Below are 12,754 nucleotides of genomic sequence, written 5' to 3'. Positions count from 1 at the left end.
GATGATAGCCATTCTGACTGGGGTAAAATGGAATCTCAATGAAGTTTTGATTTGCATTTCCTTAATGCAAGCATTAATCTGTCAAGCATTTTTTCCACATACTTATTGGTCATTTTATATCTTTTCTATTCAAATCTTTTCACATTTATTGATTGGGCTATGTGATTTGATACAGCTATACCACTCCCAGATATAGAGCCAAAGCAATTAAAGTCAGCATTCCATGGGGATATGTGCATATCCATGTTTACTATGACACAATATAAAATAGCCAAAATATGGAATCAGCCTAGGTGCCCATCAACGGATGGATGGATAAATAATGTATAGTACATATACACAAGGGAGTATTACTCAGTCTTTCAGGAGGTCTTGTTGTTATTGTTGTTTTCAAACCAGGGATCAAACTCAGGACCTTGTGATTGCTAGGTGGCTGTTTATGTAACTGAGCTATCTCCCTGGCTCTATTCAGACCTTTAGAAAGAAAAAAATTTTGTCATTGGCAAAAAAATGATTGTATCATCATGTTGAATGAAATATGTCCAGCTCTTAAGAAAAATATCACATGTCCTAACATGTAAAATCTTAATAAGATGACAAGAAAGTAGAAGGGAACACGATTATTAGACAAGAGAAAGAGAAGGAGGAGGTAAAATAATAGGTTTAGGGGTGAGTAATATAACCAATACGCACTAATAAAAATGTGAGGAAAACAATAATTTCAAAAATAAAAGATATAATACTCCACAGAAATTGAAGCATGTCAGAGCCATGCTCAAAACAATACAACACTATAACCTACTAAACTTACTAAATTAACTGAAGGTATTAAAAATAACAGAATACATGAAAAACATAGGTGAAATATTAAAAAATCTAAGTTATTAGAAATTTTTGAAAAAAATTTAAATCACTTCAGAAATAAAGATAAAAATCAGAATAGGAAAATGAATACTCATGCCTTTAAGAAAAAGTTTTGGGTTTTTTTACATAAAAAAGAAGTTACCTAAAAATGAACCATGCCTCTACCTTATCAGCCAGTGATTCCATTCCTCGTCATTAATCCCAAGAAGTGAAAAATTTAGTTTCCACAAAGATCTGTACATGGATGTTCATTGCAGGCACACAAACATGGAGAAAAGAAATACATGCAGAAATAGCCTGCTTGCTGTTCTTCAATAAGCCCAAGGTTAAACAAACTGCAGTACATACATTCCATGGAATACTTCTCAGCAATAAGAAGGAACACGCTATTAATATAATCAGTAATTCAAATGAATCTCTAGGAAATTATGTTGAATGAAAAAGCTAATCACAAAAGGCTAGACGGTATCATTCCATTCTTACATGATATTTTTGAAATGATAAAAATTTAGAATGGAGGAAAATAGTGGTTGCTAGCAGTTATGAAAGCTGGCTATCGATTGTGGTTATGGTTATAAAAAGAAAACTCAAGAGACCTGATGTTGGAACATTTCAATATTTGAGTATTGCGACAGATATAGGCCTAGACAGGTAATAAAATTGTGAACTTAATATACACATATCCATATACAAATCACATATAAGTAAAACTAGGAAACGTTTCAATGTCAGTATCTTGGTTACAAGATATTATGAAATAGTTTTGCAAAAATGTTACCACTGAAGGAAATTAATGAGATTGTGAAAGGGAAATCTGTTTTATCCCTTACTTTCTTTACATGATTCTACAATTATCTTGACTTTAAAAAAGGAAAGAAAAACATGAATTAAATGCAATGTATATCCCAGATTAGATCTTAGGTCAGAGGAAGGATATTAATAGAGAAACTAATGAATTGTGAATAAAGTCTGGAATGTAGCTCATGGGAATGTCCCAATGTTGGTTTCTTAATTTGAAATATTACTAATGTAACATGTGAATACGGGGTGAAGGGCATACCGGAACTATGCACTATCTTTGCAATATTCTATGGTAATCTCTCTTCTTAATTATTTATGTTAGATGTTTTTTCAAAGAGAATCAAATAGGATTCACAAGAAAGTAATGTTGGGGCCGGGGAGATGGCTTAGTGGAATAAGCGCTTCCCTGGCAAGCGCAAGGACCTGAGTTCAATCCCCGGTTCCACCAAAAAAAAAAAAAAAAAAAAAAAAAAGAGACAGAGTAATGTTGAACATAAGCAATTTGGATGATAGTATTCTCTGAAGAAAAATAAAAGCAATGGAACAGGAAAATGTAGAAAACCAGAATCAAATAATGCTTATCTGAAATTTTAAAGCACCATTTGAAACTATATATTGAAAAGACTTCATGCTCCTGAGAACATCAGAATCATCCAGAATGACCAATAAAACAGTACAGTAAAATGAATAAACTTTAAAAAAATCTTTTGATTTAGGGCAAGAGGTTACAGGACTAGTCAGAAAGAGAAGGTAAGATTAGTATCAGCCTTCTCTACAGCAATGTTTTTGCCAAAAGAGAAATGAGTACAGATTAAAGATTTTTGTGAAAATTAAAAATGAGCCTAGATTTTTATTTCTACCAAAATGAATTTCAGATAGAAAGACCAAAGACAAAACGTTATGAACGGGGCCGAGGAGCTGGTTCAGTGGAATGAGTGTTTCCCTGGCAGGCGCAAGAGCCAGAGTTCAATCCCAGGTTCTGCCAAAATAAATAAATAAATAAATAAATAAATAAATAAATAAATAAATAAATAAATAAATACAGTTATGAACAAGTAAGAAACTTCATGGGACATTTTCCTGTAAACCTTTCCTAAGGAATCTACTAAGGAGAAAAATGAACAAAAAGACACTATTATAATGACTGATGCTAATTAAGCATAGTTACTAGTAGAACTAAGACAAAGATTGGGAAGAAGCAAGCATAGTAGCTAATAATTATATAATCTGACAATATACAGCACAACCATGAAAAAGGGGGGAAATGTAAATAGAATATGCAAATAGGAAAAAATTTTTAAAAGCTTTTAACAATCATAAGTATCACTGTGATTCCAGATTATTGTATGTAAAGCAATTGCATAATTACTAATTCTAGCATCATATTTTCAGTATGAAAAAGATATAAATGTAGCACAGAAGAACCCCCAAATACAAACTGATCTGAAATTTCAATTGGAAGTCTCAATATGAACTTACAAAAGTATTTGATCTTCTATTTTATATTTTCCTAACTTTGTCCACTAAAAAGGTTTACACTTGATCTTAGCCAAAAGGCCGAGAAGCAATTAAAAAGGTTTACAATGACAAACTGAAAAGCTATCTTTAGTGCCTAGACTGGGACCTTGAAATACCTTCCTCATTTCTTAGAGAAATGGCTGATTCCAGTTCTGTAGAAGGGAATGTACAAAATTAAGTCTGAAATAGCTCACACACAGGTTGACAAGGAAGATATCAAAGACTATTAATCATGTCAAAAAGACACACCAAGCTGAAGAGGTTTCCATTGGCTAAAAGGGCAGTCTTATTTATAGAAGAATTGCAACAAGTTAAAATTCACAAAATAGGGCCAGCCAAATAGCTCAGCGGATTGGTGGGGTTCGATCCCCAGTATGTTGTGCTGGCCCCGCCCCCGGGGCACGCTGAGTTGGCGCCTGAGACTGAGTGTGGTGGTGCGCTCCTGTAATCCCAGCTCTTGGGAGGGTGAACACAGGTGGATCACTACAAATCCACTCTAAGTAGTGCGACCCTGAAGACCCTGTCCTAAAATTAAAAAAAAAAGAAAAGAAAAAAAATCACAACATATACTAAAAACCATGAGCAAATAATAATAGACTACTCACCATCTGAACCAATTATCTTGAAAACTAGGTTTATAGAAAGATTTATCTTGCCTTTCCTATTTGACCTTTATATTACAGGAAGCAAATAGTACAGCAAATGAATTTCCTTAAAAAAGTATTCCAACTAATAAGAGTGAACAGTCTTTTCTAACATTTATAAGCCCTAATAAACTCAGGATCTAGATACTGAACATCAACAGCTAATAAAAGCAAAATATCAGATATTATAATGCTCCTGATGAAAGAACATACCATCTATAGTCCCACCTCAGTCTGATAAAGCCTCTCTTCCTGCTGCTCAGTAGAAAATACCTCAGTCAGAGGAACATGCTCAGCTGCCCAAGAATAAGTTATTCCCAGACTGTGGTAAACTCCACAAGTCAAAAGGCCTACGCTCTTTAATAGATGATTATAAGGAAAAGACTTAAGAGATATATCAAGTTTTTACAAAGTCCGGAGTCACTTTTGAGTAAAAAGTATAAAGAAACCATGAGGAAATGATTATTTTTTGGGGAAAACAGAGCATTCTGAGTGGGATGGGGAATATGGAAGTGCTTCTGGGATAACTGGACAAGCTGTATGTTACTTACTTACTTATTTATTTATTTATTTTATTTATTTTTGGTGTTTTAGACAGGGTTTCACTATGCAGTTCATGCTGGACTTTATCTCATTTTGTAGCCTAAGTTGGCCTTAGACTTGCACTGATCCTTCTGCCTCAGCCTCTCAAGTGCTGGGATTACAGGTGTGTGCCACCACACATAGCCTGTATTTCTCTAGCTATGTGGCTAACTATGTGGCTATGAAAAGAATGTTACCTGAGAGTAGCTCATGAGGCTAAGCATATTCAAGAGTGTGGTTTTTCATACCTATGTTTAAGAAAGTGTTTAGAAAAATTAATGGAAGTTTTCGATAAGCAATTATGTTGACAGATATCCAAAGGGAGTTTCTTTTGTGTTTTTATTTTACTTTTTATTGACATAATATTTGTGCAACTTATGAGGTAATGTGATATTTCAATTCATGTAAACATCAGATACTAATCTACTTGGGGTAATTAGCATGGAAATTCATCAGGGGCGTTTTAGACTTAGGTCTCAGCTTCATCACACACTATGACCTACATGTACCTAACTCACTGCCCACTTTTTCACATTTCTGGTCAATTCCCCAACCAATCCCTCACGCTACCTCTACCGCAACCCTGTTCTTTGTACTCACACTTTCTGCTCTAAGTAGATTGGCTACTAGTGCTGTTACCACTACTTTAAAAACTACACAGAAAAGAGCTGAAATTCACAACATCCTCTTGTAAATCATCATACAGGCAAGATACATACACATAAACATAGAACAATAATAATATTAATGACAACAATTACTAAGAAATATTTAATTGCAAAGTGAATATAACAGGCAATGCATACATAATTCTCTCTTAATCTTAACAAAATCTGCAAGCTAAGTAATATTATAATTCCCATTTTATAAATAGGGAAAACTGACATTCGGAGAAATTAAAGACATGTCAAATGTTCTTCTGTTAAATAAGCAATAGAAAAAGATTTCAAAGCTTTTTAAATGAAGAGTGGGGCTGGGGAGTTGGCTCAGTAGAATAAGTGCTTGCCTGGCAAGCTCAAGGGCCAGAGTTCAATCCCTGGTTCTGAAAAAAAAAAAAAAAAAAAAACAATAATAATAAATAATAAATAAAGAGTGGATTACTTTGCTCAAATAACGATTCAAAATACATAAATGAGTATGAGAAGGTAGGGCTGGCCAGACAGCTCAGCAGATTAAAGTGCCTGCTTAGGCAGACGCAGGAGCCAGGGTTCGATCCCTAGCCTGCCACATTGGCCCCACCCCAGGGGCACGCTGAGATGATGACTGAAACTGGGCATGACTGTAATCATAGCACTTGGGAGGCTGAAAACAGGAAGGATCATTATGAGTCCTATCTGTGTAGTGAGACCCTGTAGATCCTGTACTAAATACATTTTTTTTTAAAAAAAGGAAGTTATTTAAATGAGATAAAGTCCAGGAGGGTGCTACGGGTACAGCATTTAAAATGGCTTCTTAAATAAAAGGTCTCTTTACAGAAGTGATTGAATACAGACTGACTGAACAGTCAGAAAGACACACAGAAAGAGCTGACAAACTGGGAGCCAGGTACCTGAGCTTTCAGCTCTGCCTTACCGAGAAGCAGCTTTATCCCATTAGCCAAGTCACTTTTCTCCAGAACTGTCTCCCTAGGAATGTACTCTTGTTGTTTTATAAAGCTTTACCCTAAAATGAAGACTGACAAAAGCCATTCTACAACTCACAAATATGATTCCACGATTCAAGTGAGTGAGTCCTATAGTTGTAGACATTAAGAAAATGTAGAGGAAGGGCATTTCACGTACAGCATTTGTAGCCCAAGGGTTGAGAAGCTGAGGGCATGTGAGCCAGTAAGTAGTCACAAAGGAGCCAAATGAAGAAAGATGGGTCTCCCTTTGTATTATCTTACTGTATATCAGAAATGAGCAAATGCACATATAAATATATATGGGAAATATTCGTGTTCATAATAATAAATTCATACACAGAAAGTATGACTGCTGCACAGTATTGTGGGTGTTTTATAAGCACCAAAACATAAAGAGCCGCTAAAAAAAGAATTAGAATTTAACAGCAAATGGGGCTGGCCTGCTATATATGAGCTTCATGTCAAGGCCAAAATTGTACAAAACACTCAGGCAAATAAAACAGTCCCTCAAAGTCTATGCTGGTCACACCTTCCACAAACCCTGCCACAGATCTCAACATCTGTATGTTAATGTGGCACTGCAAAATCATGTTATTTGCTCAGTCTTCACTACTAAAAAATTACTTATTTTTAAAATACCTGATTTGTAGCATTATGCTAAGAACTATAAAAATAAAGAAATATAAGTTATATCTTCAGCCATAGGAATATAGTACAATGTTCAAGCGAAAATAAGCAAAACAACTGGACAGGGAATGTTTGTGTCATTTACTTTGGAATTTAAATCATGTTCCCACAAAAACAACAAAGACAGTGAGATTTCTACTCCAGTGAAGGCATTCCTCCAATTCATTCCATGCATATTTAGTTGAACCTCATAGTTTTCCATAATTTCTTAATTTTCAAATCAGACTGAATAATAAAAAGGTAGTACTAGATAGCTGGAAAAAGCACTCTGAATATGACATAATTTTATCAGAAAATTAAAGATGCTTTTTCATAATACAAAATGTTTTCATTTAATAAATTTAGAAATGGTAGCTACAACACATACACCACACAACCCCATCAATTGTTAGTTCAGTTGGTTTACATACAATTCATCTTCATTATTTAATTCATTTTTATTCATAGAACAACCCTAGGGCATCAGGGACAATTATTACCTCTAATTTTAAGGTGAGTAAACAAAGGCACAGGGAAATTAAATAATTTGCCCAATCACACAACTGTGCCCAATTGCACAAAAAAAGCTTTCGTGTGTGTGTGTGTGTGCACACATCTGTATACAATACTGGGGACTGAACTCATGCCTCACACATGCAAGGCAAATGCTCTGCCACCAAACTACACCCCTATCCCTCAACGGGGGATGAGTGTTGATATATACTGAACTACACCCCAGCTCCCTGGATGGTGGAGATACACAAAAGACATTTCATTTTCTGTATAACCTCATCAACCAGACTGAAATCTGGGATGAGGGTTCTGAGGATATTGTGTTAATAGTGCTACACGTAAGTTTTAAAAAATCCACAAACTAAAATGATACGATTCATAGTAGTACGGCCACACATACACCACAAATATTCACTACAGTAGTGTCTCATGGGAAATGATTGAAAACAATCTAAATGTCTATTAACAGGGAACATTTAACTACCTTTTAAAAATATATATTTCTAGAGGCAATACTGTGTAGCCACTTAGAAGAATGAGGTAGTTTTATACTCATGTATATTGAAAATGTGTCATTTGGGTTGACCAGCTCTTATCTAAAATGTTTAGGACAAGAAGTGTTCTGTATTTTTAATTTTGGAGTATTCTGGAATATTTGTATATACATAATAAGATATCTTGGGGATGAAGCAAGCCTAAACATAATTTTTCATATGAAGTATGTATACATAGGCTAATTTTATTCAGTATGTTTTATAATTTTGTTCATGAAATAAAGTCTCATGGTGTGGAATATCTCACCTGTGGTTTTATGGCAGTACTCAAAAAGTTTCAATTTTTTTTTTTTTTTTAAATTTTAGGGAAGGTTCTACAGGGTGTTCAGGGTCTCACTACTAGATCGGACAAGTAGGGATCCGCCTGTTTATAGCCTCCCAAGAGCTGGGATTACAGGCGTGCACCACCAGGCCCCGTCTCTATGGCCATCTCTGTGTGTCCCAGGGGCAGGGCTGGCAAGGTAGGCCCAGGGATGACCCCAGCCCCTGCGCCTGCTTGCAGTCGTTTTAATCCGCTGAGCTATCTGGCCGACCCTAAAAGTTTCAGATTTTGAAGCACATCAGATTTCATGCTTTCAGAATCGGAGTGCTCACCTTGTATATATTATTGTATGGCAAAAAGGAGATGTAGGCTACCATATATATTGTGATCTAGATGAAGGAGGGTATATGTTTCTTACGTGCTTCACTATGATCAGAAAATTCCCTTGCCGAGTCTCCAACTATCTCCAACAAGAAAGCACTTATCCAAGATTTCAAATTCTTTCCTCGTTCTAAAACTGTCCTCTGGAGCTCTTTAAGTCAGAAAAAGTCCTCATTCGTCAAGGGCCTCACCCTCCCGTTTGCCCTCCTGCTAGGTACAATAAACACTCCTTACAACCAAATCAAGCTCTTTTTCCTCCAGAACTCCCATCAGGGTCCCTTTCCTTTAACAGCCTGCCCACCTCTAAAGCCTGGGATTTTAGCAGCCATGAGATCAAAGGGTTCAGCCCCGTCTCCTCATCTTTCCAGCGATCCCAACTGCGTTAGCGGGATCCTCCGACAGGCCTCCGTTTGCGTCCCGTCGCCAATGTTCCTCTGACCTCAGGCCTCGGGACCTTCCATTGTTTGTTCGGGACAGTAAGTTTGTCTCGGGCTGGCGCGCAGGGGCGGGGCGGGCTCTCTGCTCCTGGGCCGCGCGCTACAGCGGCCAGAGCAGGCCGTGCGGGCGACGCGGCCGCGCGGACGGGGCTGGCCTTCCTCGGGAAAGTCCTCAAGAGGGGGCGAAGCGCGAGAGTGTGCCCCGAGGCCACGCAGGGAGGCTACAAAACTCTCCCGAGCGGGCCTTGAAGATCCCCGGAGCCGGGCCCGGAGGCGGGTGAAGGGCCGAAGCTGGGGAAGGCTGACGGCAAGGGAGCTCGACAGGTTGTCCCGAGAGCGCCGGCCCAGGTGGCGGGGGTGACCGTTACCGCACTCGCCGAGGGGAGCAGTTCGGGAGTGTCCCCCACTCACCTGCAAGCCGTAGCCGCGGGAGGCACGAACTGCCCCTCTCCCAATCTGAGCCACGTCAGTCCAGGAACCCCAGACAACACCTATCACCGCCGCGCCCCTCCAGGGACGCAGCCACTAGCAGTCCGGATGGAAGATGGGATTGGAATATCGACCAATCGGGGCCGGGAGGCGAGCGTTACCAGGGAGACCAGGCACGCCTTGTTTGTAAGTAACCCGTGCACAAAGACAGAAACCAATCGTAGCCGGAAGATCCTCTGCTTCCTCAAAGAAAAGGCCAATGGACTCTAAAGAGGGGTGAAGGGCGGGATCAAGCGAGAGCAAGTGTCCCGGAAGGAGATCCGGAGACCGGAATGCGGAGAGGGCGGGCGTTCCGGAGAGGTCGGGGCTGTAGCTTGCGAGGTGGATGGATGTTCGCTGCCTGCTGTTCCTCGTGCGCATTGATTGGACTGGGCCAGTCTTCAGCTTGGGCTCCTGGGAGACTTTGGATCAACAGCACCCGCTACTTTTACGATTGTTGAATGAACTGTGAAAAGGGAGTGGGAATGTAGATTTTGCATTTAGAGTCGCAAGTTTTAGAGCCAAAAAAAGTTGGTCATTTAGTCTGATCTTTTCATTTTGCAATGAAAAATGAGAACCAGCAAAGTAACTTGCCCAACGTCTCCTTTTAGTTACAGAACTCACCTCAAAGCTTGCTTCTACTTAAGCGATCCAACAGGACATAGCTCAGCCGTGTAAGCGCCCACTTTGGCAAGCACAGGGAGGAGAGTTCCATTCCCAGTCCCACACGACGCGCCAGCCCCGCCTCTGGGCACGCTGAGCCTGTTACCGAGTCCGGGCAAAGAGTTTGCATTTTTAACGTTTTATAGTGTACCAAGCATTTATTCAGCCCACTATATGATCATCCAGATGATCTAGAACTTTTTGAAGCTCAAATGACAGCTCAGGAAGGCTTCCTTGGCTACACATCTAACGCTGTAACTATAACTACACCTCTTTATTACTGTTGTTTTCCCTATGTATTTTAATTGTTTTATTTTCTTTCTCCTTATTGGAATATTCTAAGGAAACAGGGATTTTGTTTCTAGATCTCAGCTGTTATCTTTATCTCCAAGTCCCAGAACGTTCTACAATGTTCAGTATTTGTTGAATAAAAAAAAAATGTGATTATCCTCATTTGACACAGAATACTATGTTGTAAAATGAAGTAATTTGCATAAGGTGCAAGATGAGGTTGGCGCCAGGCTTTGAGGTAGCTATCCAGTACCAGAGCTGTAGCGCTTTTATCAATACGTTACATTATCAAATCCCTGATTGTATCCACCCAACAAAGCTTTAACTTGGATCATTTCCATCACTTCTCTTCCAGGATCCAGAGTGTATCAAACATCCTATAGCAAAAGCCTGGGCCTACACCCCCATGTTTGCGTCAGTGTGTGTGTGTGTGTGTGTGTGTGCGCGCGCGCGCGCGCGCTGTACAGGAAGAGGCAGGAAGGGCAACTGATGATTGCTTTTTGTTGAAATCCACATTCAGGAAGGAGACAGAAGTGTTATCTGGAGAAGCAAGTACCTGCATCTCAAAACTGGACTTTGGAACAGGATGAGGCATGGGTACAGTGATCTTACCCTGAATTTGTTCTTCTTAGCTGGCTTCAGTTCTAGTTTTCTTGAAGTTAATGGTTCTAAACGTGGCATCTCTGTTGAATCCAAAATCTATAAAAGAAACCAGAGATATAGGGAAACCACAGGCAGGTAGACGAGTTTAGGGTAGGACTTTGTAACCAGAGCACAATTAGAAAGTAATTACAAGGAACAAAAACAGGGTTATTGATCTTAGTTTGAAAGAGTTTAGAGGCAGGAGAAGGCATACATGAAGAATGGAGCTGTAGTGAAATAATCTTTTGAGACTAAAACCTGAAATGGCATACATTCTATGAGAACAAAGGAGGTGGCCTTGTAAGTTATCTCTAGGTCTTTCTTACCTTCCTGTTGTACTCCAGTTTTTACAGTTTCCTACAGTAGACCTCAGTAAATTTTATTCTTATGATGATCAAATAGTAGTGCACGGGATTATGAATGCCTTGGAATGTTGACTTACTCTAGTCAGGGCAGCATAACAGTATTCTTGTAACAAATTAAGCACCTAATAGATAATAGGCTGCCCTCACCCCTATACCCCTTACTCTGATTAACTCCAATGCCAAAACTCATCAGGTGTCATATTTAGACATCTTCATTTTTGTTTTTCTTGAAACACCGTGAGCTTTATAGGTGCTTTGGGATGTTAATCTGACACTGCTACACATCATATCAACTAGTTTTATAGAGATTACACTCTTTCTCCTCATTAACAATCCATTTCTATATACCACATTACAAATAAAGAAATTGAAATTTAGTGAGGTTGAATATCTTTTTGTTGATTTTAAAATTTTTATTAGTATATGTTCTAAGTACATGATTACACTGGTACATTTCTTCATGGAGGCCTCGGGATCACCAGTAGTCACTGTGCATCAGAGGAGACTTTGGACATGGACTTTTCAGCAATGGCTGAACCTATTAGGATTTGGCAAAAGCTTAGAGGTGGACTAAATGCATTTTTCATAAAGAGGTACACATGAGTCTGCTGGGATCAGGGGTAGAATATTCTAGTTTATGATTAGATTTTTCCCCAAACCTCATGTTCTGATAGGTGGGGCTTTTGGGAGTGACTGGATTATGGGGGTGTGCAATACTGTACTGTAGATGCATGATAACCAGATTAGTCCCTTGATTGGTTTAGTGTAGTTCTAGGTGTGGCTCTTGGGAGGGCCCACTCTGGTTGTGGGTGGCACCAACCAGTAGTCTTGTATAGTGAATGGAATGAAAAGGAAAAGAAAGGCTCGCTGCTTCTTGCCTCCCTGCCATCCCATGATCTGTTTATCCTCTGCCATGCCCCTCTGCCATACTGTCCTATTTTGGAAACAGCTGACTATGGACCAAAACTGCTACAAACTGGGAACTAAAGTAAATCTTTTCTCCTTAAACTTATGAGTCTGGTAATTTGTCCCAGCAATAGAAAACTAAGACAAAGAATTTGAGGAGTATTGGTGTTAGGTCTTTCCTGATAAAAACATCATCAAAATTTTGTAGACTTTACTCATAAATCCATTATGTCCTGTGATTTTTATAGTTGTCAAGCTTTTAGCCAGGTGTGGTACATATCTATAATGCAGCACTCAGAAGGCTAAAGCAGGAGGACTTCCATGTGTTCAAGTCCATCCTGGGCTACACAGTAAGTTCAGTACCAATCTGAACTACATAATGAGACCCTGTTTCAAAAACCAAACCAAATTATCCTTAGTTGGTATTTTTAAATTACTGCTTCAATTTCATTAGTTATTATTGGATTATTCATGGTTCTTACATCCTCTGTGTTCAGTTCTGGAAATTCATATGTATTAGGAATTTATCTATTTCTTCTGAATTCTCCACTTTATAGTAGTATAGGTTTTCAA

At 38.8% G+C, this 12,754-nt stretch overlaps 1 protein-coding gene and 1 pseudogene across 6 annotated transcripts in view; both read right to left on the bottom strand.

Moving 5' to 3' along the window:
* Golgb1 (golgin B1) overlaps positions 1 to 9,460 on the bottom strand; it is an 86,938-nt gene extending 77,478 nt beyond the window's left edge. For all 6 annotated transcript variants that reach the window (XM_023702233.1, XM_023702232.1, XM_023702237.1 and 3 more), the window contains exon 1: positions 9,258 to 9,460. The gene's annotated coding sequence lies outside the window, so the exon portion shown is untranslated. The remainder of the gene's footprint in view (positions 1 to 9,257) is intronic.
* Positions 3,082 to 3,234, bottom strand: LOC111812872 (annotated as a pseudogene).
* Positions 9,461 to 12,754: the final 3,294 nt, after the last annotated feature.

The sequence above is a fragment of the Octodon degus genome, unplaced genomic scaffold, assembly GCF_000260255.1.
Source record: "Octodon degus isolate 3935 unplaced genomic scaffold, OctDeg1.0 scaffold00147, whole genome shotgun sequence".
NCBI lineage: Eukaryota > Metazoa > Chordata > Mammalia > Rodentia > Octodontidae > Octodon > Octodon degus.
Note: the sequence above shows the minus strand (reverse complement) of the source record. Positions and strands in the feature narration are given on the sequence as shown.